The sequence below is a fragment of the Tachypleus tridentatus genome, chromosome 7 (assembly GCF_004210375.1).
Source record: "Tachypleus tridentatus isolate NWPU-2018 chromosome 7, ASM421037v1, whole genome shotgun sequence".
Taxonomy (NCBI): domain Eukaryota; kingdom Metazoa; phylum Arthropoda; class Merostomata; order Xiphosura; family Limulidae; genus Tachypleus; species Tachypleus tridentatus.
In genome coordinates, this window is record NC_134831.1 from 66,088,736 (window position 1) to 66,099,924 (window position 11,189).

At 33.0% G+C, this 11,189-nt stretch overlaps 2 non-coding genes across 2 annotated transcripts; both read right to left on the reverse strand.

The window, feature by feature from the left end:
- Positions 1-4,564: 4,564 nt before the first annotated feature.
- TRNAT-AGU (transfer RNA threonine (anticodon AGU)) lies at positions 4,565-4,638 on the reverse strand. Its single transcript has one exon. It is a non-coding gene; the product is annotated as a tRNA-Thr (tRNA).
- Positions 4,639-7,875: 3,237 nt separating this feature from the next.
- Positions 7,876-7,949, reverse strand: TRNAT-AGU (transfer RNA threonine (anticodon AGU)). Its single transcript has one exon. It is a non-coding gene; the product is annotated as a tRNA-Thr (tRNA).
- Between the last annotated feature and the right edge of the window lie 3,240 nt (positions 7,950-11,189).

Here is an 11,189-nt window from a genome sequence, read left to right on the forward strand (position 1 = left end):
AATGTATGCAAGAGGGTATATGTTGGTTTTATAGTAAAAATATATATATATATTAGAGATAAAAGGCGACAACATCATTAAAAATTTTGGCTTCATTGTTATAGAGACGTTTAGTACGTCCTATAAAAAGATGTTAAAAGATGCAAGTAAAGTGACAACGACAATCGATATTGAAACGAGATCAAATGAAAGGTTCAAGGAGTATATTTTACCTTGGTTTGGCCTCTCGTAGCTAAGGGGATGACACAAGGATATACAACACTACGTAAAATATTCAACCAGTAATATAACAAAGGTGTAGTGAGATGGGCGATGTACAATTTTAGAATTAAAAATGATTATAATATTTAATGCCACAGGGAAAAGAAGTTGAAGAGATTAGATTGTGGCACTAAGAACATTCCGAAAGAGAGTTTCGAAAAGTTTTAACTCGATCGTGGTTAACAAAACGCGTCATGTTGTAAGAGGCGCGAATTTAATGTTAAAAATCGATTTACGTCTCTTGCAAAGAAATCGAACAGGATTTCCATCTTGAAATTGACACAAGCTTTTTCGACACTTCTACAATGAATCGTCTAGCTACTTTGGAATAAAACAAGTATTCGTGCCTCGAGAAACGAATAAATAGGAGACTTTTTTGCGATCAGAATGTTGAAAAGTAGCGTTTAGAAATTTTCGTCCTCTTATATTATCCAAAGAAAAATTTCTGATGTGACAACATTTTGCAAAGGCATCTACGACACAGGTCTATATTTAAGGTTTACGGTTGTCAATTAGGACATGATCAGACGTGAAAACCTGGAATAACAAATTTGCGAATGATCATAATTTGTATGATATGAGACACGTAACATTTACTTTGAGAAAATATACCTTTTGTGTACTTATCTCACAAAATCAATCGAAAGCAAGACTAAACGTTGTCCTCTTCCAACGAACAAACTGCTAGAAATGTACATATGAATAAGAAGACTATGAAATACCCTAATAGTTTAATTCTTCTATTATCTTTTCAACCCCGGGAAATTGTGTAAACACAACCAAGCCCAGAATCTCCGTCCGTATTGAGCAAAACCATAAATAACAATAATTCTCGAAGCACTCCAGAGAATTTTTGCGTTATTATTTACACACGACCGACGATTACTTGAAAACACTTACAAATATTAAAGAAACGGGTTTGCACCTAGAGGAAAAAGAAAAATAGATTTCTTGTCGTAATTGAAAAGATATTACGCAGATTTGATTAACTTTTAAAAGGCATCGCCAGATTCGAACTCGCGATCTCCTGTTTACTAAACAGGCGCTTTAACCAACTAAGCCACGGCGCCGTCGTTGTTAATTTATTTCTTCTGTCTAAATTAAGACTAGTTTAAACCTTAACCAATTTATGCTTAAAGATTTCCACTTGCTCTTCAAAGACGAACCACATAGACGAATCTTTGGGGGACATGCACGATTCTCTGACTACACATCGTGTATACGTAGCAACTGCTACGGATCAACCATTGAAATATTCATGCCATTGTTATCAAACGAAAAACCAGCTGCGGTTTATAGGATTTTCACATTGTCTGCAAGGTGTTCAAAATATTCTGTTCTTCCTGACTGCCTCAAGATAAGAGAGATAGAAAATCGCTTTATAGAGAAATATTATGCTTTTTCTTAGTACACAAAATTTTGAAATTGAAGCTTTATCTTATATACTATAACGGCACTTTTTTGCTATACGTTTTAACTCCCATCTTTTAAATGTTGAACACATCCGAAAAATAAGAAACAAAATTAGGTGCAAACAATTTTGGTAAATAATGTAATCGAAGGTTAGTTATTTATCGTCACTTATAAGAATTTTTTTTTTTTTCATCTTCCATGAGTTTTCGTGACATGTTAGTATTTCTGATTCGGTTGAAAATACTAACATCAGATGAAAATCGCTGTTTCATGTAAAATGTTTCAAATAGTAAAAAAAAATTATGAAAAGACAATTGCTTAACGTATATAGAAAGTGTTTCAAAGCACACAACTAAACGCAAAATGGTTAGCTTTCTGGAAAATAAACAAACGTCAACGATCTTTTAAAACGTGTTATTCCATAGTTTACAGAAGTGAGCATTACGTTGCATTTCGTTCACGCTATTAGAGTAGTATCAATTAATTTTCTTCGATATCGACAAAGGTTTCAGTTGAAATCGTATGTTTAATCGATGCGCTTATTTTTTTGCAAACGAAATCACTTTCCACGTTTCGAAGGTTACTTTTCCTCGCTTTTGATGGTGTATATTTTGCTTAGTAACTCAAACGATTAAATTATCAAGGGACTTGAATACTAAAATATATTTACATTCATTAGTCTTCAATCAATAACGAAACAAACAATATGTCTCGCAAATTCTTATCTGGTCTACAATATATATGCAACAATGGATTCATATTTTGAAATGTTTGTTTTATACGCTTTAACTAATCTGTCGTTTGAGAACACTAACGTTTCAGAATATGTTATTATGCCGTGTAAAAGGGAAACGTCTTTCCTAATGAAGAGCATGCCGTATTTATAAATCATTATTCGCGTTTGTTACGAGAAAATCGTGATACCAACTTTTGGCTCCTGTGTTTATTTGAAGTGCGATTGTGAAATTCCTCTTTCTCGTAACATTATTGAAGTCTACTTGTTTGCGGTGAGTTATGTTGACCAGCTGTGTTTTCTCGGGTCTTCTAAGTTAAAAAATGGAAACACGTTTATTCTCAAATATTACGAGCTGGTGAGCAGTATTAAACAGTTTATTACAAAAATATTTACGACGAAGAAAAAAAAACGTGTTTAAAAATAAATAATTTTCGTCCATTCATTAAAAATATGAGTTCCAACATACTGGTACAATGATACATATCTTTCTATTGATAGTAATATTTTGTTGATAATTTAACGTCTTCTAAGTGCAATATCTCGAGCCTCAGAGAAAAAGGAATGTGTGGTTTACTTTTCCCCCAGGTCATTAATTTAATTCTGAATAAATCAGAAAATCTATAGCTCGATTTGCGTATCTCTGTGATTGTAGTGGTAACAACATCCTGTATAGAAGGAATTATGTTAAACATTTAAATTGTTCGCTCTCTTCAAACATCACCATAGAATCCTAAGAGCGCTGGTCGAATTAGAGAGAAAAATTGACTGCCGTTAATATTGTTTATTCCTTAAAGCAGAATACGTCGAAGCCATCTAAATTAACACTTTACAAACATTTTTCGAATATGGCGAGAAACTAAGTAAATCCTGTGAAAAACAAAAACAAAGTACGATAATGTATGCAAGAGGGTATATGTTGGTTTTATAGTAAAAATGTATATATATATTAGAGATAAAAGGCGACAACATCATTAAAAATTTTGGCTTCATTGTTATAGAGACGTTTAGTACGTCCTATAAAAAAGATGTTAAAATATGCAAGTAAAGTGACAACGACAATCGATATTGAAACGAGATCAAATGAAAGGTTCAAGGAGTATATTTTACCTTGGTTTGGCCTTTCGTAGCTAAAAGGATGACACAAGGATATACAACACTACGTAAAGTATTCAACCAGTAATATAACAAAGGTGTAGTGAGATGGGCGATGTACAATTTTAGAATTAAAAATGATTATAATATTTAATGCCACAGGCAAAAGAAGTTGAAGAGATTAGATTGTGGCACTAAGAACATTCCGAAAGAGAGTTTCGAAAAGTTTTAACTCGATCGTGGTTAACAAAACGCGTCATATTGTAAGAGGCGCGAATCCAATGTTAAAAATCGATTTACGTCACTTGCAAAGAAATCGAACAGGATTTCCATCTTGAAATTGACACAAGCTGTTTCGACACTTCTCTAATGAATCGTCTAGCTACTTTGGAATAAAACCAGTATTCGTGCCACGAGAAACGAATAAATAGGAGACTTTTTTGCAACCAGAATGTTCAAAATTAGCGTTTCGAAATTTTCGTCCTCTTAGATTATCCAAAGAAAAATTTCAGTTATGACAACATTTTGCAAAGGCATTTACGACGCAGGTCTATATTTAAGGTTGACGGTTGTCAATTAGGACATGGTCAGACGTGAAAACCTGGAATAACAAAGTGGCGAATGATCATAATTTGTATGATATGAGACACGTAACATTTACATTGGGAAAATATATCTTTTGTGTACTTATCTCACAAAATCAATCGAAAGCAAGACTAAACGTTGTCCTCTTCTAACGAAAAAACTGCTAGAAATGTACATATGAATAAGAAGACTATGAAATACCCTAATAGTTTAATTCTTCTATTATCTTTTCGACCCAGGGAAATTGTGTAAACACAACCAAGCCCAGAATCTCCGTCCGTAATGAGCAAAACCATAAATCACAAAAATTCTCGAAGCACTCCAGAGAATTTTTGCGTTATTATTTACACACGACCGACGATGAGTTGAAAACACTTACAAATATTAAAGAAACGGGTTTGCACCTAGAGGAAAAAGAAAAATAGATTTCTTGTCGTAATTGAAAAAGATATTACGCAGATTTGGTTAACTTTTAAAAGGCACCGGCGAGAATCGAACTCGCGATCTCCTGTTTACTAGACAGGCGCTTTAACCAACTAAGCCACGGCGCCGTCGTTGTTAATTTATTTCTTCTGTCTAAAGTAAGACTAGTTTAAACCTTTACCAATTTATGCTTAAAGATTTCCACTTGCTCTTCAAAGACGAACCACATAGAACGAATCTTTGGGGGACATGCACGATTCTCTGACTACACATCGTGTATACGCAGCAACTGCTACGAATCAACCATTGAAATATTCATGCCATTGTTATCAAACGAAAAACCAGCTGCGTTTTATAGGATTTTCACATTGTTTGCAAGGTGTTCAAAATATTCTGTTCTTCCTGACTGCCTCAAGATAAGAGAGATAGAAAATCGCTTTATAGAGAAATATTATGCTTTTCTTAGTACACAAAATTTTGAAATTGAAGCTTTATCTTATATACTATAACGGCACTTTCTTTGCTATACGTTTTAACTCCCATCTTCTAAATGTTGAACACATCCGAAAAATAAGTAACAAATTTAGGTGCAAACAATTTTGGTAAATAATATAATCGAAGGTTAATTATTTATCCTCACTTATAAGAAGTTTTTTTGTTTTTTCATCTTCCATGAGTTTTCGTGACATGTTAGTATTTCTGATTCGGTTGAGAATATTAACATCAGATGAAAATCGCTGTTTCATGTAAAATGTTTCAAATAGTAAAAAAAAATTATGAAAAGACAATTGCTTAACGTATATAGAAAGTGTTTCAAAGCACACAACTAAACGCAAAATGTTAGCTTTCTGGAAAATAAACAAACGTCAACGATCTTTTAAAACGTGTTATTCCATAGTTTACAGAAGTGAGCATTACGTTGCATTTCGTTCACGCTATTAGAGTAGTATCAATTAATTTTCTTCGATATCGACAAAGGTTTCAGTTGAAATCGTATGTTTAATCGATGCGCTTATTTTTTTGCAAACGAAATCACTTTCCACGTTTCGAAGGTTACTTTTCCTCGCTTTTGATGGTGTATATTTTGCTTAGTAACTCAAACGATTAAATTATCAAGGGACTTGAATACTAAAATATATTTACATTCATTAGTCTTCAATCAATAACGAAACAAACAATATGTCTCGCAAATTCTTATCTGGTCTACAATATATATGCCAGAATGGATTCATATTTTGAAATGTTTGTTTTATACGCTTTAACTAATCTGTCGTTTCAGAACACTAACGTTTCAGAATATGTTATTATGCCGTGTAAAAGGGAAACGTCTTTCCTAATGAAGAGCATGCCGTATTTATAAATCATTATTCGCGTTTGTTACGAGAAAATCGTGATACCAACTTTTGGCTCCTGTGTTTATTTGAAGTGCGATTGTGAAATTCCTCTTTCTCGTAACATTATTGAAGTCTACTTGTTTGCGGTGAGTTATGTTGACCAGCTGTGTTTTCTCGGGTCTTCTAAGTTAAAGAAATGGAAACACGTTTATTCTCAAATATTACGAGCTGGTGAGCAGTATTAAACAGTTTATTACAAAAATATTTACGACGAAGAAAAAAAACGTGTTTAAAAATAAATAATTTTCGTCCATCCATTAAAAATATGAGTTCTGACATACTGGTACAATGATACATATCTTTCTATTGATAGTAATTTTTTGTTGATAATTTAACGTCTTCTAAGTGCAATAACTCGAGCCTCAGAGAAAAAGGAATGTGTCGTTTACTTTTCCCCCAGGTCATTAATTTAATTCTGAATAAATCAGAAAATCTATAGCTCGATTTGCGTATCTCTGTGATTGTAGTGGTAACAACATCCTGTATAGAAGGAATTATGTTAAACATTTAAATTGTTCGCTCTCTTCAAACATCACCATAGAATCCTAAGAGCACTGGTCGAATTAGAAAGAAAAATTGACTGCCGTTAATATTGTTTATTCCTTGAAACAGAATACGTCGAACCACCTAAATTAACACTATACAAGCATTTTTCGAATATGGCGAGAAACTAAGTAAATCCTGTGAAAAACAAAAACAAAGTACGATAATGTATGCAAGAGGGTATATGTTGGTTATATAGTAAAATATATATATATATATATATTAGAGATAAAAGGCGACAACATCATTGAAAATTTTGGCTTCATTGTTATAGAGACGTTTAGTACGTCATATAAATAGATGTTAAAATATGCAAGTAAAGTGACAACGACAATCGATATTGAAACGAGATCAAATGAAAGGTTCAAGGAGTATATTTTACCTTGGTTTGGCCTTTCGTAGCTAAGGGGATGACACAAGGATATACAACACTACGTAAAATATTCAACCAGTAATATAACAAAGGTGTAGTGAGATGGGCGATGTACAATTTTAGAATTAAAAATGATTATAATATTTAATGCCACAGGGAAAAGAAGTTGAAGAGATTAGATTGTGGCACTAAGAACATTCCGAAAGAGAGTTTCGAAAAGTTTTAACTCGATCGTGGTTAACAAAACGCGTCATGTTGTGAGAGGCGCGAATCCAATGTTAAAAATCGATTTACGTCTCTTGCAAAAAAATCTAACAGGATTTCCATCTTGAAATTGACAAAAGCTGTTTCGACACTTCTGTAATGAATCGTCGAGCTACTTTAGAATAAAACCAGTATTCGTGCCACGAGAAACGAATAAATAGGAGACTTTTTTTGCAACCAGAATGTTCAAAATTAGCGTTTCGAAATTTTCGTCCTCTTAGATTATCCAAAGAAAAATTTCAGTTATGACAACATTTTGCAAAGGCATTTACGACGCAGGTCTATATTTAAGGTTGACGGTTGTCAATTAGGACATGGTCAGACGTGAAAACCTGGAATAACAAAGTGGCGAATGATCATAATTTGTATGATATGAGACACGTAACATTTACATTGGGAAAATATATCTTTTGTGTACTTATCTCACAAAATCAATCGAAAGCAAGACTAAACGTTGTCCTCTTCTAACGAAAAAAAACTGCTAGAAATGTACATATGAATAAGAAGACTATGAAATACCCTAATAGTTTAATTCTTCTATTATCTTTTCGACCCAGGAAATTGTGTAAACACAACCAAGCCCAGAATCTCCGTCCGTAATGAGCAAAACAAAAATCACAAAATTCTCGAAGCACTCCAGAGAATTTTGCGTTATTATTTACACACGACCGACGATGAGTTGAAAACACTTACAAATATTAAAGAAACGGGTTTGCACCTAGAGGAAAAAGAAAAATAGATTTCTTGTCGTAATTGAAAAAGATATTACGCAGATTTGATTAACTTTTAAAAGGCACCGGCGAGAATCGAACTCGCGATCTCCTGTTTACTAGACAGGCGCTTTAACCAACTAAGCCACGGCGCCGTCGTTGTTAATTTATTTCTTCTGTCTAAAGTAAGACTAGTTTAAACCTTTACCAATTTATGCTTAAAGATTTCCACTTGCTCTTCAAAGACGAACCACATAGACGAATCTTTGGAGGACATGCACGATTCTCTGACTACACATCGTGTATACGCAGCAACTGCTACGGATCAACCATTGAAATATTCATGCCATTGTTATCAAACGAAAAACCAGCTGCGTTTTATAGGATTTTCACATTGTCTGCAAGGTGTTCAAAATATTCTGTTCTTTCTGACTGCCTCAAGATAAGAGAGATAGAAAATCGCTTTATAGAAAAATATTATGCTTTTTCTTAGTACACAAAATTTTGAAATTGAAGCTTTATCTTATATACTATAACGGCACTTTCTTTGCTATACGTTTTAACTCCCATCTTCTAAATGTTGAACACATCCGAAAAATAAGTAACAAATTTAGGTGCAAACAATTTTGGTAAATAATATAATCGAAGGTTAATTATTTATCCTCACTTATAAGAAGTTTTTTTTGTTTTTTTCATCTTCCATGAGTTTTCGTGACATGTTAGTATTTCTGATTCGGTTGAGAATATTAACATCAGATGAAAATCGCTGTTTCATGTAAAATGTTTCAAATAGTAAAAAAAAATTATGAAAAGACAATTGCTTAACGTATATAGAAAGTGTTTCAAAGCACACAACTAAACGCAAAATGTTAGCTTTCTGGAAAATAAACAAACGTCAACGATCTTTTAAAACGTGTTATTCCATAGTTTACAGAAGTGAGCATTACGTTGCATTTCGTTCACGCTATTAGAGTAGTATCAATTAATTTTCTTCGATATCGACAAAGGTTTCAGTTGAAATCGTATGTTTAATCGATGCGCTTATTTTTTTGCAAACGAAATCACTTTCCACGTTTCGAAGGTTACTTTTCCTCGCTTTTGATGGTGTATATTTTGCTTAGTAACTCAAACGATTAAATTATCAAGGGACTTGAATACTAAAATATATTTACATTCATTAGTCTTCAATCAATAACGAAACAAACAATATGTCTCTCAAATTCTTATCTGGTCTACAATATATATACCAGAATGGATTCATATTTTGAAATGTTTGTTTTATACGCTTTAACTAATCTGTCGTTTGAGAACACTAACGTTTCAGAATATGTTATTATGCCGTGTAAAAGGGAAACGTCTTTCCTAATGAAGAGCATGCCGTATTTATAAATCATTATTCGCGTTTGTTACGAGAAAATCGTGATACCAACTTTTGGCTCCTGTGTTTATTTGAAGTGCGATTGTGAAATTCCTCTTTTTCGTAACATTATTGAAGTCTACTTGTTTGCGGTGAGTTATGTTGACCAGCTGTGTTTTCTCGGGTCTTCTAAGTTAAAGAAATGGAAACACGTTTATTCTCAAATATTACGAGCTGGTGAGCAGTATTAAACAGTTTATTACAAAAATATTTACGACGAAGAAAAAAAACGTGTTTAAAAATAAATAATTTTCGTCCATCCATTAAAAATATGAGTTCTGACATACTGGTACAATGATACATATCTTTCTATTGATAGTAATTTTTTGTTGATAATTTAACGTCTTCTAAGTGCAATATCTCGAGCCTCAGAGAAAAAGGAATGTGTCGTTTACTTTTCCCCCAGGTCATTAATTTAATTCTGAATAAATCAGAAAATCTATAGCTCGATTTGCGTATCTCTGTGATTGTAGTGGTAACAACATCCTGTATAGAAGGAATTATGTTAAACATTTAAATTGTTCGCTCTCTTCAAACATCACCATAGAATCCTAAGAGCACTGGTCGAATTAGAGAGAAAAATTGACTGCCGTTAATATTGTTTATTCCTTAAAGCAGAATACGTCGAAGCCACCTAAATTAACACTTTACAAGCATTTTTCGAATATGGCGAGAAACTAAGTAAATCCTGTGAAAAACAAAAACAAAGTACGATAATGTATGCAAGAGGGTATATGTTGGTTATATAGTAAAATATATATATATATATATTAGAGATAAAAGGCGACAACATCATTGAAAATTTTGGCTTCATTGTTATAGAGACGTTTAGTACGTCATATAAATAGATGTTAAAATATGCAAGTAAAGTGACAACGACAATCGATATTGAAACGAGATCAAATGAAAGGTTCAAGGAGTATATTTTACCTTGGTTTGGCCTTTCGTAGCTAAGGGGATGACACAAGGATATACAACACTACGTAAAATATTCAACCAGTAATATAACAAAGGTGTAGTGAGATGGGCGATGTACAATTTTAGAATTAAAAATGATTATAATATTTAATGCCACAGGGAAAAGAAGTTTAAGAGATTAGATTGTGGCACTAAGAACATTCCGAAAGAGAGTTTCGAAAAGTTTTAACTCGATCGTGGTTAACAAAACGCGTCATGTTGTGAGAGGCGCGAATCCAATGTTAAAAATCGATTTACGTCTCTTGCAAAAAAATCTAACAGGATTTCCATCTTGAAATTGACACAAGCTTTTTCGACACTTCTGCAATGAATCGTCTAGCTACTTTGGAATAAAACCAGTATTCGTGCCATGAGAAACGAATAAATAGGAGACTTTTTGCGATCAGAATGTTCAAAAGTGGCGTTTAGAAATTTTCGTCCTCTTAGATTATCCAAAGAAAAATTTCAGTTATGACAACATTTTGCAAAGGCATTTACGACGCAGGTCTATATTTAAGGTTGACGGTTGTCAATTAGGACATGGTCAGACGTGAAAACCTGGAATAACAAAGTGGCGAATGATCATAATTTGTATGATATGAGACACGTAACATTTACATTGAGAAAATATATCTTTTGTGTACTTATCTCACAAAATCAATCGAAAGCAAGACTAAACGTTGTCCTCTTCTAACGAAAAAAAACTGCTAGAAATGTACATATGAATAAGAAGACTATGAAATACCCTAATAGTTTAATTCTTCTATTATCTTTTCGACCCAGGGAAATTGTGTAAACACAACCAAGCCCAGAATCTCCGTCCGTAATGAGCAAAACCATAAATCACAAAAATTCTCGAAGCACTCCAGAGAATTTTTGCGTTATTATTTACACACGACCGACGATTACTTGAAAACACTTACAAATATTAAAGAAACGGGTTTGTACCTAGAGGAAAAAGAAAAATAGATTTCTTGTCGTAATTGAAAAAGATATTACGCAGATTTGATTAACTTTTAAA